Source organism: Amia ocellicauda, chromosome 21 (genome assembly GCF_036373705.1).
Source record: "Amia ocellicauda isolate fAmiCal2 chromosome 21, fAmiCal2.hap1, whole genome shotgun sequence".
Classification (NCBI taxonomy): domain Eukaryota; kingdom Metazoa; phylum Chordata; class Actinopteri; order Amiiformes; family Amiidae; genus Amia; species Amia ocellicauda.
Genome location: NC_089870.1, coordinates 999,950 through 1,024,776, shown reverse-complemented (window position 1 = coordinate 1,024,776; position 24,827 = coordinate 999,950). Strand labels below are relative to the sequence as shown.

The 24,827-nt window shown below is 41.9% G+C and overlaps 1 long non-coding RNA gene across 1 annotated transcript; it reads right to left on the bottom strand.

The window, feature by feature from the left end:
- Window positions 1–10,234: 10,234 nt before the first annotated feature.
- Window positions 10,235–13,283, bottom strand: LOC136717115 (uncharacterized). Its single transcript, XR_010805187.1, has 2 exons — window positions 12,747–13,283; window positions 10,235–12,208 (listed from the first exon to the last, which is right to left on the bottom strand). It is a non-coding gene; the product is annotated as an uncharacterized LOC136717115 (long non-coding RNA).
- Between the last annotated feature and the right edge of the window lie 11,544 nt (window positions 13,284–24,827).

Genomic DNA, 24,827 nt, shown 5'->3' with positions numbered 1-24,827 from the left:
GAGGGTTCAATGACCCCAGCAGTGGCCATCTCCCTGATCTTCACCTCTCGCACGGCTCTCTTGGCAAAGGGCAGGCGGTGAGGGGGAATGGAGAAGTCTTGTTGCATCAGGCCTGTCCGCATGCAGTCCTCATACCATGTACAAATGTACATTGGAGTAACGGAAACACAATGGCAATGCAATACGTATGGTTATTAATGCCAATATGTATTCATGTATATATATATAAAACTGTATATTTTACTTATATTCCAATGTTTGATGATGAAGATCTTGCAGCCGATGACCTGTTTGCATAATGTTCTAAAACTCCAGAACTACTATATATATCTATCTATATCATAGCCCAGTATATATATACACTCACCTAAAGGATTATTAGGAACACCATACTAATACTGTGTTTGACCCCCTTTCACCTTCAGAACTGCCTTAATTCTACGTGGCATTGATTCAATAAGGTGCTGAAAGCATTCTTTAGAAATGTTGGCCCATATTGATAGGATAGCATCTTGCAGTTGATGGAGATTTGTGGGATGCACATCCAGGGCACGAAGCTCCCGTTCCACCACATCCCAAAGATGCTCTATTGGGTTGAGATCTGGTGACTGTGGGGGCCAGTTTAGTACAGTGAACTCATTGTCATGTTCAAGAAACCAATTTGAAATGATTCGACCTTTGTGACATGGTGCATTATCCTGCTGGAAGTAGCCATCAGAGGATGGGTACATGGTGGTCATAAAGGGATGGACATGGTCAGAAACAATGCTCAGGTAGGCCGTGGCATTTAAACGATGCCCAATTGGCACTAAGGGGCCTAAAGTGTGCCAAGAAAACATCCCCCACACCATTACACCACCACCACCAGCCTGCACAGTGGTAACAAGGCATGATGGATCCATGTTCTCATTCTGTTTACGCCAAATTCTGACTCTACCATCTGAATGTCTCAACAGAAATCGAGACTCATCAGATCAGGCAACATTTTTCCAGTCTTCAACTGTCCAATTTTGGTGAGCTTGTGCAAATTGTAGCCTCTTTTTCCTATTTGTAGTGGAGATGAGTGGTACCCGGTGGGGTCTTCTGCTGTTGTAGCCCATCCGCCTCAAGGTTGTACGTGTTGTGGCTTCACAAATGCTTTGCTGCATACCTCGGTTGTAACGAGTGGTTATTTCAGTCAAAGTTGCTCTTCTATCAGCTTGAATCAGTCGGCCCATTCTCCTCTGACCTCTAGCATCAACAAGGCATTTTCGCCCACAGGACTGCCGCATACTGGATGTTTTTCCTTTTTCACACCATTCTTTGTAAACCCTAGAAATGGTTGTGCGTGAAAATCCCAGTAACTGAGCAGATTGTGAAATACTCAGACCGGCTCGTCTGGCACCAACAACCATGCCACGCTCAAAATTGCTTAAATCACCTTTCTTTCCCATTCAGACATTCAGTTTGGAGTTCAGGAGATTGTCTTGACCAGGACCACACCCCTAAATGCATTGAAGCAACTGCCATGTGATTGGTTGGTTAGATAATTGCATTAATGAGAAATTGAACAGGTGTTCCTAATAATCCTTTAGGTGAGTGTATATATAATATATATATACACCTAACAATATAATCATAATAATAATAATAGTACCATATTTGTTGATTGTACTGCCTGGAATAATCTTGCATTTGAATATGATTAATAACAAATAATTAAGGAAATAATTACCCTTATTGCTAGATTATTGAAGAAATTGTTTATTATTATTATTATTATTATTATTATTATTATTATTATTATTATTATTATTATTATTATTATTGAATTCTCTAGGTTTATGTAGCTTTCTATTGGGGCATTTGTTCCTTCTGGTCCAGGTGACGTGATTAAAGCAGAAAACAGTGAAGCGCCTAAACGTTAGCCTGTTGACGTTTATCTCGTGAGACTAGGGGCCGGATTAAATCAAAACCTTTCCTATGGAAAATCTGGTGACTATTTTGAAAACTCTTAGGACTAAAAAACACCTAAATATGTCGTCCTTGAAATGAGTCATGTTGATTCATGTTAACTAAGTCATTTGTTCACATTAGTTACTGCCTCTGAATAGTCAGACATGAAGACAGACAAACCAATAAATGAATTTATGCAGTCGTTCATTCATTAGTTACCATTACTGAATTACTTTTCATGACTTGTTGATGCATTAGTTACTGGTTTGTTCATGGTGACTAAGACATTATTTAATGTCTGATAAGGGGTACTTATTGTAAAGTGTCACCGAGGGGCCTAGCAGGCATTGCTCCAGTCCTGGAGGCAGTGTTGGTTGGTGGACGTTAGGGGTGTATGTGCATGACATAAATCTGCTAACGGCGGCGCCACTGGGTGTGGCCCTGGTTGCCATCTGCTTCTGTGGGGCGTGAGTGTGGGTCTCCCAGCTGTGGGTCCAGGTGTGTGCAACTCACTCGTGGCTTAGCCTGTGTTTGCCCATGCTGACCACAGTGCACCCTCATTTATTTTCTAGAGCAAGAAGGGTGAGTAGAGCACTGTGGCTGCAATCCAGTAAGTACATTAACAACAGCAGCTCTCTGAGTAGAACATAAGAAAGTTTACAAACAAGAGGAGTCTAATTTGGAGTCCATTAATACCTAAGTAATCCAAGGATACTATCCAGTCTATTTTTAAATGTTCACAAATTTTCAGCTTCAATCACATCGCTGGGCAGTTTGTTCCAGATTGTGACAACTCTCTGTGTGAAGAAGTGTCTCCTGTTTTCCATCTTGAATGCCTTGAAGACCAATTTCCATTTGTGTACCTGGGTGTGTGTGTTCCTGCTGATCTGGAAAAGTTCCTCTGGTTTGATGCGATCAATGCCTTTAATGATTTTGAAGACTTGAATCAAGTACCTATGTAGTCTCCTCTGTTCCAGGGTGAAACGTTTCTGTTCCCTCAGTCTCTCTGAGTAGGACATTCCCTTCAGATCTGGAATAATTCTGGTTATAGCGATATCTTTCTTGAAGTGTGGTGCCCAGAACTGTACACAGTTTTCCATATGAGGTGTAACTAGCGCATTGTATAGTCTTAACATTACTTCCCTTGTTTTAAATTCTACACTATTGACAATATACCCTAACATTCTGTTTGCCTTTTTTATTGCTTCCCCACATTGTTTGGACGGAGAAAGTGAGGAGTCCACATAGACTCCTAGGTTCTCATGCGTTACTTCATCTAGTTCTATTCCTCCCATAGTGTAATTATAGTGGACATTTTTGTATGTAATACCTTGCACTTGTCCACATTGAATTTCATCTGCCAGGTGTCAGCCCACAACTGAATATTATCTAAGTCCCTTTGAATAACCTGTGCTGCCGAGATCTGCTGAGACACCTATTTTAGTATCATCTGCCAATTTGATAAGTTTGCTAACTATCCCAGAGTCCAGATCATTAATATAGATTAGAAAAAGCAAAGGCCCTAGTACTGATCCCTGTGGATCAGTACGTGAAGGGGAGTGAAGGGAAGAAAATGAGGATGAAGAAGAAGATGATGATGATCATTGGGGGTGAAGATCATCACACCCCTGTGTGGGGGTCTTGCCACCCCCAGCCTGCACCAGCTCCCCCTCATGCCAGTGTGATGGTGCTACAATATGATATATAATCAGTGGAAAGTTGTATGGGTTTGGCTGACTGCTTCTCTATTGATAGACATGACAAGATAGTAAAGAAAAATTAAATTAGTGACCTATCAACTTTGACTATACACGGGACTTTGTCAGTTTAAACCTCTTTAAACATAAATATTTTCCTTGCATAATTACCAATAGAGAAACAGAGGAGATGACTAATGAGTGACCTCAATATTTACATAAATAATTCACAAAGTCAGAAGTTGAAACATGACCTATTTGTAATTTGTTTTCTAGTTGGCCAATGATGGATGATTCCTGTAGTAAAGTCTCAATTACAGTAATAGGTTATAAACCCTTTTCAAAAATTTGAAAGTATTTATTGACATCTATTGTTGGGAACAGGCAATTGCAATTAAGTAACAATCAAGTACCATTCTCATGCAAAATAAATATATTACATGTATATGTATTACATGTATATTTTAACATATTGCAATATGCAGTGTTTCAGTTTGAAAACATTATTTTGCTAAAAATAAAAATATATTCTCATATTTTGCATTTATCCTTGAAGCATCCAAATCCCCAAATTTCATATCATGTCATCCACATTCTGACATCAATTGCCATTGTTATGAATACTATAAAAATGTTTACAACAGAGTGAAATATATACTGTTGTAACATTATACAGTACATAGTAGAGTTTAACAATGTAATTTAATGTAATACTAAGTCCAGGGCCTGACATAATTTAAAAATTTTGGTGCCTTTAAATTTTACTTGCCCACACAAAAATGCAGCTGTTCGACCAGGGTGGGGTGATGCCAGAGAGTATACTCAGATGGAAAATTGCAGAGGACTGCCGAGTGCCAAATATGGTCAACAGAAATTAATACTTTGTGGGTCGCATGACCGTTTCCGGTGTTAACAAGTCAGACCCGAGGAAATTAGGTAATATCATCACTTGCCCCATCGGGCATATAATGTAGCTGTAACGTGTGACTGCCGTGGAGGAGAACCCAGGTGCGGAGAGAGAGAGGTAGTCAGGGACAGGCTGGGGTCAATGCCGGCAAACAGTAATGTTCAGGAGGATCCAGAAGGCATAGTAGATAAGGCAAAGCAGAAGCTCAGAGATCAGGCAGACAGGTTGGTAGAGAAAATCCAGGAATCGGGTGTCAGGAAACCAGTAGAGGTCGTAAACAGGAAAACAATGGAATCAAGGAACACTTAGAATTGCTACTGGACTTAGCATCGAATAGGTGTCACAGAGGGGTTTAAATGTGTAGCAGAGTGGAGCAGAGGTCAGTGAAGGAGAGTGCTGGTCCAATGGGAGTTTGAGGATCATAGAAGAAACGCACATGGTGCCGAGGAATGTAAAGTGGCTGATTGCTGGGGAATGTGAGAGCTAGTATTCTGGTGATGATGACCTCTGGTGGTGAGCTTGTGAATTGTGGGATGTGTGGGATGAAACAGTGACAGAACCCCCATCCTCACGAGAGGATCCTGACGCATCACGGGCCCGGTGGCGGGGGCGACCTCGAGATCGGGGAGCCAGAGCCGTCGGATGATCGCAGTGGAAATCACTGAGTAAGGAGGGATCAAAGATATCTGAGGCAGGGACCAAAGATTGCTCTTCAGGACAAATAAAAATGGATTGAGTGATTGATAAAATTGATACTGGAGACCGGTCTGATGATGACGGCAGCGAAGGAGAGTCCAGACTGTTTAGACGGAGCCATCGTCCAGCAGCAACGGAGGCTGGGGAGGCATCGCAGGAGAAACAAAAAAAGCAAAACAACAAAAATGTACATAAGTATTCACAGCCTTTGCTCAATACTTTGTTGAAGCACCTTTGGCACCAATTATAGCCTCATGTCTTTTTGAGTATGATGCTAAAAGCTTGGCACACCTATTTTTGGGCAGTTTCTCCCATTCTCCTTTGCAGGACCTCTCAAGTTCCATCAGGTTGGATGGGGAGCATCAGTGAACAGCAATTTTCAGATCTCTCCAGAGATGTTCAATCGGGTTCAAGTCTGGGCTCTGGCTGGGCCACTCAAGGACATTCACAGAGTTGTCATGTAGCCAATCCTTTGTTATCTTGGCTGTGTGCTTAGGGTCATTGTCCTGTTGGAAGATTAACCTTCGCCCCAGTCTGAGGTACAGAGCGCTCTGGAGCAGGTTTTCATCAAGGATGTATCTGTACATTGCTGCATTCATCTTTCCCTCGATCCTGACTAGTCTCCAAGTTCCTGCCGCACCATGCTTCACTGTAGGGATGGTATTGGCCAGGTGATGAGCGGTGCCTGGTTTCCTCCAGACATGACGCTCGCCATTCAGGCCAAAGAGTTCAATCTTTGTTTCATCAGACCACAGAATTTTGTTTCTCATGGTCTGAAAGTCCTTCAGGTGCCTTTTGGCAAACTCCAGGTGGGCTGTCATGTGCCTTTTACTGAGGAGAGGCTTCCGTCTGGCCACTCTACCATACAGGCCTGATTGGTGGAGTGCTGCAGAGATGGTTATTCTTCTGGAAGGTTCTCTTCTCTCCACAGAGACACACTGGAGCTCTGTCAGAGTGACCATCGGGTTCTTGGTCACCTCCCTGACTAAGGCCCTTCTCCCCCAATTGCTCAGTTTGGCCGGGCAGCCAGCTCTAGGAAGAGTCCTGGTGGTTCCAAACTTCTTCCATTTACGGATGATGGAGGCCACTGTGCTCATTGAGACCTACAATGCTGCAGAAATTTTTCTGTACCCTTCCCCAGATCTGTGCCTCGATACAATCCTGTCTCGGAGGTCTACAGACAATTCCTTGGACTTCATGGCTTGGTTTGTGCTCTGACATGCACTGTTAACTGTGGGACCTTATATAGACATGTGTGTACCTTTCCAAATCATGTCCAATCAACTGAATTTACCACAGGTGGACTCCAATCAAGTTGTAGAAACATCTCAAGGATGATCAGTGGAAACAGGATGCACCTGAGCTCAGTTTTGAGTGTCATGGCAAAGGCTGTGAATACTTATGTACATGTGCTTTTTTGTTTTTTATTTTTAATACATTTGCAAAGATTTCAAACAATCTTCTTTCACGTTGTCATTATGGGGTATTGTTTGTAGAATTTTGAGGAAAATAATGAATTTAATCAATTTTGGAATAGAGCTGTAACAAAATGTGGAAAAAGTGAAGCGCTGTGAATACTTTCTGGATGCACTGTATAAAAAACAATAAACTAATAAAACAATAAGACCATAAAAATACCTCTCATCGTAACCAGATTTATCCTGTTAATAGTCTGCTACAGCCCCAGATCTAAATTACGTAAATGCTCTTCTAAATAACCAGGTTTTCAATTGTTTCCTAAAACTCCAGAGGCTTGAAGAGACACTGATTTCTACAGGCAGCAAGATATCTATGAAGATGCGGGCTGTAGTGCAGGCGCAAGCTGGCAGAGTGGGCGAGATTTCTTAAGACACACCGAGGCTTAGGCCGGGCAGCCAGGCCTCAGATTTTACTGCCACTGCTAGCGCTCCTGCTGTGGAGGAAAAAGCCCTGTGGAAAAAAAACAACACAGCAAGCAGTCGGAATATATAAGGCACTATATAGACACGACTATTATTTTTAAATATTCTGTTTGTTTATCAAAACTGAAACCAAAAGCGCAGCTGGAGCATCGGTACGCGGACAGAACAGATTGGTGGCGAACAACACAGCTATGAAGCCAACCAACTGACATATAAGTCTAATGCACAGTCAAGACACGGAGAGCTCACATTCTCGGGTCCAGCGAAATGGCGAAAGAGGAAGTGAATAACACTGATAATCTCGTTATCATGGCACCTGTCAGTGGGTTGGATATATTAGGCAGCAAGTGAACATTTTGTCCTCAAAGTTGATGTGTTAGAAGCAGGAAAAATGGGCAAGCGTAAGGATCTGAGCAACTTTGACAAGGGCCAAATTGTGATGGCTAGACGACTGGGTCAGAGCATCTCCAAAACTGCAGCTCATGTGGGGTGTTCCGGGTCTGCAGTGGCCAGTACCTATCAAAAGTGGTCCAAGGAAGGAAAAGTGGTGAACCAGCGACAGGGACATGGGCGGCCAAGGCTCACTGATGCACGTGGGGAGCGAAGGCTGGCATGTCAGGGTGCCCATGCTGACTGCCGAAAGCACCTACAATGGGCACGTGAGTATCAGAACTGGACCACGGAGCAATGGAAGAAGGTAGTCTGGTCTGATGAATTACGAGTTCAAGGTGTTGACTTGGCCTCCAAATTCCCCAGATCTCAATCCAATCGAGCATCTATGGGATGTGCTGGCCAAACAAGTCCGATCCATGGAGGCACCACCTTGCAACTTACAGGACTTAAAGGATCTGCTGCTAACGTCTTGGTGCCAGATACCACAGCACACCTTCAGAGGTCTAGTGGAGTCCATGCCTCGATGGGTCAGGGCTGTTTTGGCGGCAAAAGGGGGACCTACACAATATTAGGCAGGTGGTCATAATATTATGGCTGATCGGTGTACTTAGATTTTCAAAAATCTTTTGATAAGGTTCCACACCAAAGACTGATCCTCAAATTGGAAGCTGTAGGCATTCAGGGTAATGTAAGCAGATGGATTATGAACTGGTTGATGTTTAGGAAACAGAGGGTGTTGATTAGAGGAGTTGCTTCTAACTGGAGTGAGGTTGTTAGTGGAGTTCCACATGGATCAGTACTAGGGCCTTTGCTTTTTCTAATCTATATTAATGATCTGGACTTTGGGATAGGTAGCAAACTTGCAAATTGCAAATTTGCAGATGATACAAAAATAGGTGTCTGAGCAAATACAATCTCGGCAGCACAGGTAATTCAAAGGGACTTTGAATAATATTCAGGTGTGGGCTGACACTTGTTAATTCAATGTGGACAAGTGCAAGGTATTACATGCAGGTAACAAAAATGTCCACTATAATTACACTATGGGAGGAATAGAACTAGATGAAGTAACACATGAGAAAGACCTAGGAGTCTATGTGGAATCTTCACTTTCTCCATCCAAACAATGTGGGGAAGCAATAAAAAAGGCAAACAGAATGTTAGGGTATATTGTCAAAAGTGTAGAATTGAGAACAAGGGCAGTAATGTTCAGACTGTACAATGCACTAGTTATTATTATTATTATTATTATTTTTTTTTTTTTTATTATTTTTTTTTTTTTATTTCTTGGCAGATGCCCTTATCCAGGGCGACTTACAACATAAGTGCAAAACAAAGTGCAAAAATACAGTTAAATAAAAGGCATAAATCATCACAAATTCAATTTAACTAAAACATAGCAATTAAAAATATAATACATTTTACAAATTCCAATTTACAATTTACACAGGCAAGTACAGTAAGTGAGGTCCTACATCCTGGACGGTAAAAGCTAAGTGCTGTCAAGATGTAGGGTCACAGTCAAGGGCTACGGGAAAGGGAGCAAGGAAGAAAACAAATCGAAAACACAAGAGGCATAATAAAACTGTGAAGTGCTATCTAGCGGGCATAAAAGGACTAATATTACAAGTACTGTCGGAAAAGATGTGTCATGAGTAAGCGCCGGAATGAGGTCAAGGACTCTGCTGTTTTGACTTCAGTGGGCAGATCGTTCCACCATTTAGGGGCCAGGGATGAGAAGGAGCGGCTCTGGAGGAAGGAGAGTGGAGAGGAGGTAGAGTTAGTCTTCTGGCACTGGAGGAGCGCAGTGGTCTGGAGGGAATGTATGGAGAGACGAGTGTCTGAAGGTAACTTGGTGCATTGTGGTTTGAACTGAATGCATGCTGGTATCGGGAGCCAGTGGAGGGAGCAGAGCAGTGGAGTAGTGTGTGCGAATCGTGGCAGAGAGAATACCAGACGAGCCTGGATTAGCTGGAGCGGGCGGGTAGTAGTTGCAGGCAGGCTGGCCAGGAGGGAGGTGCAGTAGTCCGGCAGAAGAGGACCAGTGACTGGACGAGTCGAGTAGTCGGTGAGGAAGGGACGGATCCGACGTATGTTGCTCAGGAAGAATCTACAGGTGCGTGTCAGTGTGGTGATGTGCTGGGAGTAGGAGAGTGCAGGATTGAGGGTGACTCCTAGATTTTTAGCGGAAGAAGAAGAAGAGAGAGTGTGGTGGATTCCAAGGGGATCGAAATGGGGAGGCCAACAGAAGGTAAGGAAGAGTGGGGGAAAAGCAGGAGATCCGATTCAGAGAGGTTGAGCTTGAGGTGGTGTGAGTGCATCCAAGCAGAAATAGTTAGACTTCATCTGGAATACTGTGTACAGTTCTGGGCCCCACACTTCAAGAAAGATATCGCTGCTCTAGAGGCAGTTCAGAATTCCAGGTCTGAAGGGAATGTCCTACGGAGAGACTGAGGGAACTGAAGCTTTTCACCCTTGAACAGAGGAGACTACGTGGAGACTTGATTAAAGTATTCATAATCATGAAAGGCATCGACTACATCAATCCAGAGAAGCTTTTCCAGACAGCAGGGACACACGCATTCGGGGACACAAATGTAAATTGGGCTTCAAGGCATTCAAGATGGAAAACAGGAGACACTTCTTGTGAATAAGATAGCTATGGGCAGGTGACCAATGATGTTAAAAATGCAGCAGAGTCAGCATTAATGTCCAAAACTCCCAGGGTTTATTGAAGGTGTGAAAGAACTAGCCAACCAGAAGCTGTCAGCCTAGAAATATAAAAAACTAACAAACTTCAACTAACTATATTATGAATTTTCTCAAAAATCAAACAAAATAAATAAACAAAAAGAAGCAAATTCTTGGCTTACACCTTTCAGAATCAAAATACTCTTTCTTTGAATATTCTGAATCAAACTAATACACAGCTTGACACAACCACCTCCACAGAGCTTAGACTCACCAGAACTTCCCCATTGATGCCTAAGGGCGTCCTTTAAACTTTACGATGCCCCTCCCCCTGTCTGGACTGGTCCAACATTCACCCCACACAAGTACACTTCCATATAGCAAAACATATTGTAATATATGTTATCTTAATATAATTTAAATTCAATAAATACATTTAAACAAAATTTCATTCATTTTATACCCCACTCACATTTACACAGTATGAGTTACATATATATACTAATACCTTTAGCAGCAATTCAAGTCCCCCCCTTAACTTAACGCATAGTGGTTTGCTCCAACCCATGAAAGCCTTCTCTGACACTTCGCGCTGCCCACTAAGGACACGTCAGAATAAGTCTCAACCAGGAAGACCGTGCATAAGAATAAGTGATAACTTTACATGAAAATAAAGCTATTTCATTAAACAATTTTAAATGGTGCGGTATTTATTTGAACCTTTAAAACCTGTTAATATCCTGTAACAATGGATAAACCCACTGACCACTATAAAGCATGAACATATGTTTGTTTTTATATGCAAATGCGCCCGTTAACAACATGGATTACCTTTGACTTGGTATTTCCTTGGCAAAACCTGCAAAGCGAGGTAGTTAATACTTTAATCTCCATTCTCTTGATTTCCGTGATGAGGTCTGTCTAACTGCCTCATCACACTTCTTCACACAGAGAGTCGTCACAATCTGAACAAACTCCCCAGCGATGTGGTTGTAGACTAGATAGGATCCTTGGATCACTTTATTACTAATGGACACCAAAGGAGCATGATGGGTCGAATGGCCTCCTCTTGTTTTTAAACATTCTTGTTTTTAAAATGTTCGTAATAACCTCCTGGTATTTCTCAGCATGGGTGTGGTGTGACAGAGCAGTGGTGGGCAGCCCAGTTGGGCAAATTACACGGTCAGGAAAGAATAATCAGTATGCTGATCTGTTGTCTAGGTTGCCGGGGGATGGGCTGAGGTTGGTTCCGGGCAGGTGCAGGTGGTGGCTGGAAGTACAGAGAGGGACCAACTCAAGAAGGGGTCATGGATGGTGGTAACGTGGCACTGCAGCATGTGCTGACAAAATATATATTTGAGTTATATCAAATTATTATTGCTGAGTTTTGAGGGATGGTCTTTTCTTGGTAGTGCCTGAGTGCTGTGATGCAGCTCTCACTTCCTGATTATTGATCCAGTTGTAATCACTGGGATATCCAAACAGTTATTTTGTACCCGTTTCCTAATCTATGCATTTGTATTATTTTGCTCTTTGGTATTTTAATCCTTCAACAGTGGGGTCTTTATCCAGAAAATGTGGCAATTATTTATTTGGGAACAGTGCATTGAGAAATACAAGAGGAAATTATAAAGTCAGCTATCCTGTGCAGTCAGCAGCTGTGGTTTTTGTATGAACAGTCAATGTGATTGAGCTGCTGTGGGTGCTGCCAGCACAGTAATACACAGCACTCACTGCCAGAGCTGCAGACTCCAGAATCAAATGTGACCCATTTGGTCTCTTTGCAGTGAACTGATCCACAGTGGTTGGATCTATACTACCAGCAGCAACAGAGAAAAACATGAGCTTCAGTTCACCGAAGCCATGCTGCTTGTACCAGTAGATATAGAGGCTAGCAGAACCAGTAACCTCACAGTTTAAAACCAGTGGCTGGCCTGTGTCTTTAAATAGGATTGATGGGAACTGCTGTACAGTCACAGTATCAGCTCCTGGAAGAAAGTAAAGCATAATATTAGATGGACACATGAAAGGTGTGTGAAATCTGGTGAAATCTATTTGCTGTAATGGAATAGAGGGGCTAGCACTAATCCAGGTAGTGAGAGCAAGTCAGTGAAATGCACAAAGGGGAAATAATTACTCTCATACTGCTTCCAACTTACTCAAAGAGAAAAGGTACTAATCCATATATAAAAACATAATTCTAACTTTAACACAATGCATCAAATCTTTATTTGTATATCAATTCCATAGAATAAAACACAGTCAAAACACATATATTGACCCGTCGTTATCTAATCTAACTGGCACCTTGCGTCTCTTACCTTTAGTTGAGATTTCCTGCAAACATCAAATTATATTTTAGAAACAAGACAACTTCAAGAAATCACGAAATGTAATACAACGTTAAGGAACACTTCAACATACATCATACTTCAAGGTTGTTTCCTGATGTTCTTGAACTTTGCAAAAGCAAAGTTTTTATTTCACTATTACATGCATATGTAACACATTATTACATCTGCTCACCCTTGACCAGCAGCAGTAGGAAAAAGAGGACCATGTTTCTCTGTGCCAGACTGGGGGCTTGTCTCTCAGTTCTGTCTGTGTGTCTCACAGGAAGTAGAACTGTAGGAAGTAAGGAAGTGTAACAACATGCTGTGAAGAGCTCTGGGGAAGGGAAGGTGGGGCGTGGGAGTGTCAAAAGCCTCCTCAGGCCTGAAGATCAGCCTGCACAGCAATACAGTTCTGACCTTCCTCCTGAGAGGACTTGCTGAGGCTCAGCAGCTAGGGGAATTGAATATCACTGACAGCTTTGTGGAAACAATCAATCTCTTACATGTGAACTGGATCTGAGATTGCAACCAAACACTTAAATAAGGAAAAGAAACAGAAAATCAGTGTATTGCAAACAGATGTTAGAGTTCATCGACTGTTTTGTGATCTTGGGGATTGTAGGCCATTTATTCAAAATTAAATCTGATGCATTCAGTATATATACGTTGGTCTTATGTGCTGGTTCTCATCTAAATGCCCCCACTGCCAGGAAAATAAAAAATACATTTTTGAGTTATATCAAATTGTTATCTGTGTAGTATCTACAGCATTGTGGTGGCTATAATGCTTGTTTACAGGAAATCCAGCAGCAGTGGTTTTTGTGTGAACAGTCAATGTGATTGAGCTGCTGTGGGTGCTGCCTGCACAGTAATACATAGCAGAGTCACTCACTGCCAGAGCTGCAGACTCCAGAATCAAATGGGATGCATTGGGTCTTTTTGCAGTGAAACTGTCCAGTGAGGTGGGTTCTACACTACCAGCAGAAAAAGAGGAAAACAGGAGTGTCATCTCAGTTTGGCTAAACTGTCTGTACCAGGAGATTCTGGGGGTATCATACCCAGTAATCTGACAGTTTAATATCAATGAATTGCCTTCATTTTCAATTAGGATTGATGGGAACTGTTGAACATTCAGATTATCAGCTCCTAGGAAAAATAAAAGAACAGTGTTAGAAGGACAGGGGGGAGATCTGCTGGGATAATCTATTTATTGGACTTATTGTAAGAAACCCTAGGATTCTCATCATTGCAGTATATTCATGTTATGTTTTCATTGCAATCTTATATCGCTTTAATATGGGAGAAATCCCAGGTTTATTATATCTGCCATTTACCATGAACTATTTAAAACATGTACAGTGTGTGTTTCACAGACTGTATGACACTTTTCTTTTCATTGTAATGAATTCCAAATACAAATAAGCAATTATTTATTATCAAAAACATGAACATTAATGATTAAAAAGGTTTGGAAATGCAGTTACATATTTTTCCCTGATATGTTTAAAATTGAGACAGAAAATACAGAAATTGTGGTATTCATATAAATGATACATATGATCTGAACTCCTTACCCTTGACCAACAGCAGTAGGAGAAAGAGGACCATGTTTTCTTGGTGCCAAACTGGGCTCTTGTTTCTTAGCTCGGTCTATGAGTCTCTCAGCAGTGCAGGCTCACATGAAGTAGTGACAGAAGAGGCTGTGAACAGCTCTGAAGAAGGGCGGGTTGGGTGTGGGAGTGTCAGAGGCCTCCTCAAGCCTGAAGAATAGCCTCCATAATGATCCAGCTCTGATTGACCTCCTGACATGACTTCCTGAGGCTCATCAGCCTTGGGATCTGAAATGTACTAACGGCTTTGAGGAGACAATTAAACTCCTGTCACTTGTGAAGTGGTTATCATTTTTTGATAAGATCTTTCAAGAAGAACTACTACCAATGCATAAACCTAGTATACCACTTCATAGTAAGCTGTTAGAGTTTCTTCACAGTTCTAGGAAAATGGGTTTTCTTAAGTCTTGTGAAAGCAATGACACAATATAAAATGATAAATAGTTAAAATGATTAATTAAAATGAAAAATAAGTCTAAAACATGGTTTTATGTGACATCATCCATCTTAATCCCCTCACTACCAGGACATGAAAAAAGCTCACTATCTAGTATCTGCAGCAGGTTTGTAGTTATGATGGCTGCTCACAAGCCCTAGGAAATCCAGTGTCTGTGGTTATTGTATGAATAGTCAATCTGTTTGAGATGCTGTGGGTGCTGCCAGCACAGTAATACACAGCAGAGTCACTCACTGCCAAAGCTGCAGACTCAAGACTCAAATGAGACCAGTTTTGTCTGCTAGCAGTGAACTGACCCAGTGAGGTGGGATCAATACTTCCAGGAGAAGTGGAGAAAAACAAAAGTGTCAGCTCACTGAAGCCATGTTGTTTATACCAGGAGATACGTGGGGTTGTATCCCCTGTAACTTCACAGTTCAGGTTCAATGAGTTGCCTTTGTTTTTAAATAGGATTGTCTGGAACTGCTGCACTGTGAGAGTATCAGCTCCTGGAAGAAAGTAAAGGATAGTATTAGAAGAACAGGGAAGAAGTTTGGGAAAGTAATTTGGTGTACATTAAAATAATTATATGATTTTTATCATAATTGTGTTCAATTAACGTTGATGTCCTTGAAAATTTATGAATTTCACTGGGAGTTTTCCTGCCCAAACTCCATTGTATCTGTGCTTTTTTTACTTTATTCCATGAGAGAAGAAGCAATCACTTCTGATTAATTAAAGCAAATCATAATATGTGTAATCTTGTTCTTTTGCTTTGCAATACGTCTTCCTCCTAATTGAGATTTTATGAAATCTATTCTAATGTAATTTATGTTTTACTAATACAACACAATGCAAAATGTAGAAACTAAAAACAATGAATGTAATTAGATGAGTTATCAAGAAATCTGATTCACATGACTTTGCCTAATTTCACAGCAGACTACAGAAATGGTATTGAAATGAGATATAAGATGAATATAATCTAAACTCCTCACCCTTGACCAGCAGCAGTAGCAGAAAGAGGCCCATGTTGTCTTGATGTCAGACTGAGGGCTAGTCCCTCAGCTCTGTCTGTGAGTCTCTCAGAAATGTGATATTCTGTGGAGGCTCACAGGAAGTAAGGCTGTAGGAAGTGAGGTAGTGTGACAGAACAGACTCTGAACAGCCTTATTGGACAGGTGAGGTGTGGGAGTGTCAGAGGCCTCCACAAGCCTAATGCTTCACAACAATCCAGCTCTAGCTAAGAAGTTGTTATAACAAAGTTCAATGAGGAATTTAGAATGAGTTATTCAGCCCTTAACCTAACTAGCATTACAAATTAGTAAATGTGTTGTTACTTCAATAATAGATAACACTAGGTTATTTAAAACTAAGTGCATATGTGGATCAATAATAACATATAAAATGAAAGGGAATAGCTGATGTAGACAATTATTAGTTGTGTAATTTCTGCAGTGTGTACTGTACATTTCAGCTTCAATCACATGGCTAATACAAATTCTGCAGGTGTGGTTTTTGTACAGGGCCCTGGTGTGTTTGAGATGCTGTGGGTGCTGCCGGCACAGTAATACACCGCAGAGTCACTCTCTGCCACAGCTGTAGACTCCAGGAAGAAATGTGAGTTGTTGGGTCGGAGTGCACTAAACAGGTCCAGCTTAGATGGATCTACATGTCCAGCACTGACAGAGGTAAAAAGAAACTCAGGTCCACCATTTGGACCTTGTCTGTACCAGTACATATAAGGATCATTATGATCTGTAATGTAACAGGTGACTTTCATTGGCATGCCAGATTTTTGACCCAAGGAAAGTGGTATCTGATGCACAGACATGGTGTGCACATCTAAAAGAGAAAAAATATATATACTTTCAGTTGATTGGAAAATAATATTTATCAAATTCATATTCATATTAAAGCAATAATTCATTTTCCAAACATTTCAAAGCATTAGAGACTTTTCTACCCCACTAATATTTACAGTAAAAAACACAATATTCTCAATGTTTACAATAAATATTTTTCTATTTCTATTATTTGTATTTTCCTTTAAAATAATACCTTACAAAATTAAAGAAAACAATTCAATTCTGTTGAAAAGATCATTTCAATATTATAATTTTTAAAATAAGAATAAGAGTATCAGTGACTGACAGGTGCCTGAAATTATACACAAAAAAAACAATATGTATTTGTGTCGCCTCACTCACTGTCCAGCAGCGGCAGCAGTAGCAGCAGCACACAGTGTGACAGCTGCATGTCTCCTCCAGTGGTGTGTCAGTCTGTGAGCTCAGGGCCCAGTGCTGACAGGAGCAGTGTGCAGTGGAAATGTGGGAGGGCCCAGCAGTCAAGCTGCTGTCATCACTAAACCCAGTGGTGTGTCCAGGACATTTTGAATGGGGTGGGGACACAGACTCTAAAGCAGGCCATCCTTTATTATTATTATTATTATTATTATTATTATTATTATTATTATTATTATTATTATTATTATTATTATTATTATTTCTTAGCATTACAAAATAAGTGCAAAAATACAGTGAAGTACAAGGCATCAATCATTACAAATTCAATTTAGCTAAAACAGCAATTCACAATAATACATTTTACAAATTCCAATTTACAATTTACACAAGTACAGTAAGTGATTTCCTACATCCTGGATGGTGATAGCTAAGTGCTTTCAAGATGTAGGGTCACAGACAAGGGCTACGGGAAAGGGAGCAAGGAGGAAAACAATCAAGAACGCGAGAAGCATAATAAAAATTGTGCTATCTTGCAGGGATAGAGGACTATCGTTATTGTCGGAAAACATGCGTCTTGAGTGTTAAGGTACAACTTGACTGCCAGTCAAAACCCTTCAGGTACATGTGGATCGCTTCCCAAGTTTATCAAAGCAATAGTAGGAACCCTTCAGTGCATTACGAGCCCGGGAAGTAAAGTCACTGACACAATGCCAGATCGTTTGTCTTCAGTTTATTTTTGCAACAATACACACTTTATACATGTCAGAAGTCTGATTGCCAAGAGTTCTGGGGCAGGTACATACAGATATTACAAACATATTACAGATCTAGTTGCTAGGCAGACATGAAATGTGTTCGATGTCATAAGTCATAACATTCATAACACACTCAAGAGTTTCAGTTGACACAGCTGCACGGTTTGCCTAGTAGTAGATGACGTGGGTATCTTATTTCTGGTTTGTCTGAAGAGCAGCATGTATATTGTTTATGTTATTAGCTCTGAGCTGTTCCTCAAAATATAATATAAATATAGGGAGTTTTGCGGCTTGACATTTCCAAGATAGAGTCAAGAAGGCCATGAGTTCAATTGTCTAGACCTTCACAGAAAATGCGCGAGTATGTTATTTATCATATTATTTCTGCAACAATGACAAATTTCAGCCCCCCTTGCCACGGCAACATTTCCAGTGAGATATTTTAACAATGTTAACTCCTGTTAATGGCAACTTCTGTTAAAGGCTAATCCTACAATAAGAATACAATACAATGAGTTACATGGTTACAGTAGGTTAAATAATCTGTATGCCCACCAAACTTAATTATCCCCAACAGTTAGTATATGAATATGTTATATAAAAATCCTTACATTGAGTAAGTGCCGGAATAAGGTCAAGGACTCTGCTGTTTTGACATTGGTGGGAAGGTCGTTCCACCATTTAGGGGCCAGGGATGAGAAGAAGCGGCTCTGGAGGAAGGAGAGTGGAGAGGAGGCAGAGTTAGTCTTCTGGCACCGGAAGAGTGCAGTGGTCTGGAGGGGATGTATAGAGAGACGAGGGACTGAAGGTAACTTGGTGCAGTGTGGTCGAGACAGCGGTAGGTGATGATCAATGTCTTGAAATGAATGCTTGACAGTATCGGGAGCCAGTGTAGGGAGCAGAGCAGTGGAGTAGCGTGTGCGAATCGGGGCAGAGAGAATACCAGACGAGCCATAGAGTTCTGGATGAGTTGGAGCAGGTGGGTAGTAGTTGCAGGCAGGCTGGCCAGGAGGGAGAGGACCAGGGACTGGTGAGTCGAGTAGTCGGTGAGGAAGGGATGGATTTGGCGTATGTTGCTCAGGAAGAATCTACAGGTGCGTGTCAGCGTGGTGATGTGCTGGGTGTAGGAGAGCACAGGATCGAGGGTGACTCCTAGATTTGTAGCGGAAGAAGAAGGAGAGGGTGTGGTGGATTCCAAGGGGATCGAGATGGAGAGATCAGCAGAAGGTGAGGAAGAGTGGAAGGAAAACAGGAGATCCGATTTGGAGAGGTTGAGCTTGAGGTGGTGTGAGTGCATCCAGGCTGAGATAGCAGACAAACAGGAAGAGATGGGATGAGACAGTCAGAAGAGGAAAAAGACAGGATGATCTGGGCATCATCAGCATAGAAGTGGTAGAAGAAACCATGGGATGCGATGAGGGGGCCCAGGGAGCGAGTGTAGAGAGAGAACAGGAGGGGGCCCAGGACGGAGCCTTGGGGTACGGCTGTGAGGAGAGGCTGGGGGATGGATGAGGAACCTCTCCAGGAATAATGAAGATTCCTCCTTTATAGAAGGAATAATGGATTAAATTATTCAATTATTATTATTCAGGTTTATTCCCAATTTGTAATAAAAACAGAAGAAAGTTTACAAACAAGAGGAGGCCATTTGACCCATCATGCTCGTTTGGTGTCCATTAATAACTAAGTGGTCCAAGGATGCTATCCAGTGTATGTTTTTATGTTCCCAAATTGTCAGCTTCAACCACATTGCTGTCCAGATGTTTTAATAACCATTTCCTATTGGTCAGTATACCCTACATCTCTTTGTAAGTGTCGCTAAAAGTTAGTTTGGGAGTAAAAGTACTCCTCCCTCAGAGTAGGAGGTAGAAGTTAGTTAAAAATGTTTTACACCTTAGCTGGAAGTAGAATCCAATCATAGGAAAAACTTTTAGCTAATTGTCACGAGTTTTGGGTGAGAAAACGACTAATTGTGATGTATTTTCAATTTCAAGAAAATAAAAAAGCGAGATCACATGTAGACAAGCAGAAGGGAAAATAAACCTATATGAATATGTTAAGCTAACTCACCCTTTTATCTGTTTATAATTTTACATTAATATGAAAAATGTTTCCCCCTTATACCTTCATTACTAGGCCGTTAAGGTGCTACATGGAATTAAAATGATAGATTAATTTCTCATTCATAATCACAATAAATTAATATATATAAAACATCTTAAACTATTTATGCTTCCATTGTAAATATGAAATTGTCCACAGGTGGAAACACTGGGATATATTCAGGAAGGGTTTTACACTGATTCTTTATTTCAGACACTTTTTCTGTATTAAATTAAATTTAACATGCATTCGTCACCGTCGAACGATCTCAGGGGCTGTTAATGCCATTATGGTTTGATGAAAAATTCTCTTTATTGAAGGGTGTGATGGTCCCAAATCATCACTGCTACATTGTTGCATTTTTCCTGTGGTCACACACCACAACATTGTCACCACCTTCTGCTGACAATGCCACATTTCTGACAGTGGTGTAAAAAACTTAATTTCTGACTTGATCAGTAATAAACAATATTCAATTTCTGTCCAATCTATATCGTCACAATAACTATGGAGGATGATCAGTGCCAAAATTAAGGTTAACGTGATTATGAGAGATGCAGAGAGCTGATGGTGGACAGCACGCTCAAGGGTCTTTGAGAGGAAGGGGAGTAGGGAGACAGGGCAGTAGTTCTGAGGAGAGGTAGAGTCAAGGGTAGGTTACCTGAAGAGTGGGATGACAACAGCTTGTTTAAATGCAGAGGGGAAACAGCCAGAGAGGAGTGAGGAGTTGAGGAGGGAGGAGATGAAGGGGAGTAGATCAGGAGCGGTCGCTTGGAGGAGGCGAGTGGGGAGAGGGTCCAGGGCACATGTTGTGGGTTTGTGACCTAAGAGGAAAAGTTAAGAGTCTGAAAGAGGTGAGAATGAAGAAAAGGAAGCTTGATCAGTGGGGGGACTGTTGAAGAGCTTGCGAATGTCTGTGATCTTGCAGGAGAAGAAGGAGGCAAAATCATCAGCAGAGCGAGAGGAAGGAGGAGGAGGGGGAAGGGGGGCAAAGATGGAGGAGAAGGTGGAGTAGAGTTTGCAGGGGTTGTTGACAGAGGATTCAAAGAGTGATTGGAAGTGATTGAGGAGGAGAATGTGGACGAAGTGGTGGTCTGAGAAGTCCAGGGGTGTCACAGAGAGCGTCAAAGGGGATCAGCCTCTAGAGAAGATGAGGTCTAGCTGGCGGCCTGCCCTGTGAGTGGGGGGAGATGGGGAGAGAGAGAATACTGTTTTATTTGGTATAGTATTTTACATTTTCATTAAATAAAAACAATTCAATTTTTTAATACTTATGATTAAAATCTTTAAAATTCAATTCTTAAAATCACTTAAAAATTTTAAAATCTGTGATTTTAACAAAAAACAAAACAATTAACTTCAAAATAAACGTGCCCAAAACAACAAAACAAACGTGATTAAAGCAAAAACTGCTCACCAACATAAATGTCAAATACATTGAAAATAACTGAAAATGCATTGGACAAAATAAAGAAACAATTAAAAAGGTAAAAATAAAAAACAAACAAAAAAGGTCCAATGCATTTAAAATTAAATCCAAAACGGTCAATGTATTTGACAAAAGAATATAACAAAACTAAACCAAAAAAAACCTAAACAATTAGTGGTTTAAAAGCAACTAAATCTTTAAAAACAATTAAGATTCCTTTTTAAAATCATTTTAGGGGAGAGAGAGAAGTTAAAAGAGTGGAGGAGGGGCAGAAATCCGGCAGAGTGGGAGGGGTTGGAGAGGTGGATGTTGAAGTCTCCCAGGAGGATGGTAGGTGAGGACAGTGAGGTGAGGGAGGAGAGAAGAAATTCAAGTTCATCCAGGAAGGAAGCAAGTGGACCAGAAGGCAGTAGAGAACTAGAAGGAAGCGGTGAGAGGGAGAGGTGAGTTCCACTGCATGGAATTCAAAGCTGTTAGTCGTGATAGATGAGAGAAAGGGGGGACCAATAAGGAGAGAGCAGGAGCCCTGTTCCTTCTCCACACCCGGTAAGACGGGGGAGTGGGACAGGACAAACAGAGAGGATAGGGCGGCAGGGGTGGTTGATCTCAGGGGAGGTCCATGTCTCGGTGAGAGTGAGGAAATCCAGAGAGTGGTGGTGGGCGAAGGCAGAGATGAAGTCGGCCTTGTTGGAAGCTGAGTGGCAGTTTCACAGACCTCCAGAGGGGGGAATGGAGGGGAGGAGAGGCAAAGAGATGAGGTTAGAGGGATTAGGGAGGCAATGGCGTGCAGAGAGGAAGGAGAGAGCAGGACTGGAATCAGAGAGATAGTCATGGCTGCCTGTTGTTGATGTACGTTATTTCCTCTCAGCCTTCTCCTTGCTGGAGTCCCACAGCTAGAGTCCCTGCCCTTTTAGAATTGTGGCCCTTCGGAAGGGGGGCACTGAGGCTGCTGGCGCAGAGGTCCAGGGGGCTGTTAAATACTCCACCTGTAGCTAATTAGGAGGGTACACACCTGAATTGTGTTGAATGACTCAAGGCTGTCGGGATGACGCAATCCCTCCCAGGCAGGACTGCTAAAAGCACAATAAATGGCCACTTTAAATCTGAATGTAGACAAGGGCAGTGCCGGACACACACAGTTACACTGATCAATAGCTCGCAACAATGCTAAATAATAAAAGTCTACAATGTAACCACTTCTAATCTATAGACAAAGTGCGCTAAGTAAGTTGCTAATTAACTAACAAGCAGTTGCTGCCGTTACTACAATACAGGTGGAATATATATATATATATATATATATATATATATATATATATATACAGAAATTAGGAAAATTATTTATAGGCTGCTAACTCAAATATTACAAATGAATGTGGGGATGTGCCAACTGACTGGAAGATGGCAAATGTCATACCAATCCACAAGATAGGGGACAAAACTGAGGCAGGAAATTACAGACCAATCAGTCTCACCTGCAAAGTTAGAAAAAAATGATTAGACAGAAAATAGAGGAGCATCTTAATGAAAATGATAGGTTGCGTATGCAACCCCGGTTATCTGAAAAAGGAAGCACTGACCAAGGGGGAGGGTCAACTCATACGCCCTCTGCTCACAATAGCAAGGCCAGGTCAATTAACTAGATAGGAGTCGGCAAATGGCAGCAATGAGAGACGACTGAGCACACTTTCCTTGAAAGGAAAGACGTGTTACAGTGATATTATGATGATGAAAGTTAATGCGACGATATAGATTGAACAGAAATGTTGTTTGTTAATGAACTGGTCATGAACTGGTCCGGTGTTACGCCGAATCCAGCGCCCCTACGAGTCATGTGTCCCGGGTTGGTTTGCACATGATTCATAATTTATGAATAAATTAATTTTCTTAGCACAGGGCGAATTACATAAAACACATATTCTACAGTAAGAGAAGATCAATAAACAGTGCTGTTACAGTCATGCGCTTTGTGCTCACACGCCAGCATTGCTGACAATGGATTATTATTATTATTATTATTATTATTATTATTATTATTATTATTATTATTATGTATTTCTTAGCAGACGCTCTTATCCAGGGCGACTTCAAAACATAAGAGCATTGCTGCGTGTCTGGCAACAGGGACAATGCAACACTGATTTGGGACCATCATCACAGACTTCATCAATAAGCACAATTTCCCATCAAACCATTAACATCACCTGAGATCGTCCGACAGTTTATTGATCTGCCCACGACTGCACCGCAAATACCCCCAAAACAGCCACATTCATAATCACTAGGCTAGCCTATAGTGATTGTATTCTTGTACAAGAATAAAAGTGAAAATACGCCACAAAATGAATGAAAATGCATCCACTCATACAAAGTATATTCATAATGAACTGTGTGCGTGGTGACGAATGCATGTTAACTCTAACTTGTATTTTATTCAATACAGTAAAAGTGTCTGAAATAGTGAATCGGTGTAAATCCCTTAATGCATCAATAAAAATCAAAACAAATAAAAGGCTGAGTTATCTTAGCATATTCGTATAGTTGTATTTTCGTTTCTGCTTGTCTACATGTGATTCGCGTTTTTTGTTTTGTTTTTTACAATGTATCTGTGCTGTGTGTAAACGCTGAATGAGTTTAATTGTGATGGTTAAATAGGGTTTCAGAGACGCAGTCACCTTGGTGCTGATTATTATTTCCGTGTGTTTCTCCACTTCTACTCCGCGCTTGGGAACACCCACACCAGTCAGTGTTCGGTTCCAAAACCGGTGGAAAAGCGGGCTGGTTCGCAAAAAGTTCAGCAGGTTCCCATGCCGACCACTGGCTCTGGCTCCAGCACCGGCTCTTTGTCGGTGGAAAAGTGCTATAGGAGAGGAAAAGGCAGGAGCCAGAGCCCATAGGCTACTGGGGCTCAACTGGTTCCCAATGGAAGGGACCGGGCAAATGTAAACGGCGAGGCCCAAGCTGCAACCGCAAAAATGTCTGCCAAGGGGGCGCCTTGAAAAAGGGCCCAAGATGTGGCAACGCCTCGAGTCGAGTGGGCCATCAGGTGTTCATGCACCAGGGTCCCAGTGGACTCGTAGGCCATGGTAATGGTATCCACAATCCAAAGCGAGAGGCGCTGCTTTGAAAGCACCTGTGTCCGCATAAACAGTTGGTCTGAGCGCTGAATGTCCTTAGTGCGTTCCAAATAGCACCTGAGGGCCCGCACAGGGCAGAGCAGGTGAAGCCAACTCTCTTGCTCTGAAGCGAAGGGAGGAGGATGAGGATGACTGCCAGATACACTTTGAGCGGGGACTTGCCCTGGTCCAACAGCTCTTGTAGAAATTGCAATATGACCCCAATGGGGCAATGAATTGGGTCTTGACCGCCGTCTTGGCACCAGGTGCTTAACATCCGCCAGCGGTAGGAATACTGCGACCTCGTAGGGGGAGTTCTCACCGACTGAATAGTGGCTACCACCGTGTCTGACAGACCCCAGGCAATCCATCGCTCCCGCTCAGGGGCCAGGCCCAGAGCTGGAGAAGGCCCGGATTGGGGTGCCAAAGCATGCCCTGCACCTGGGACAGCACCTGGGGGGCCTGGGGGGTCGCCTGCCTGCCAGTGAGATGCTGGCAAAGATCGGCAAAGATCGGCAAAGATTGGCGAGATCTCTTTACGACACACCGAGGCTCAGGCCGGGGCAGCCGGGCCTCGGA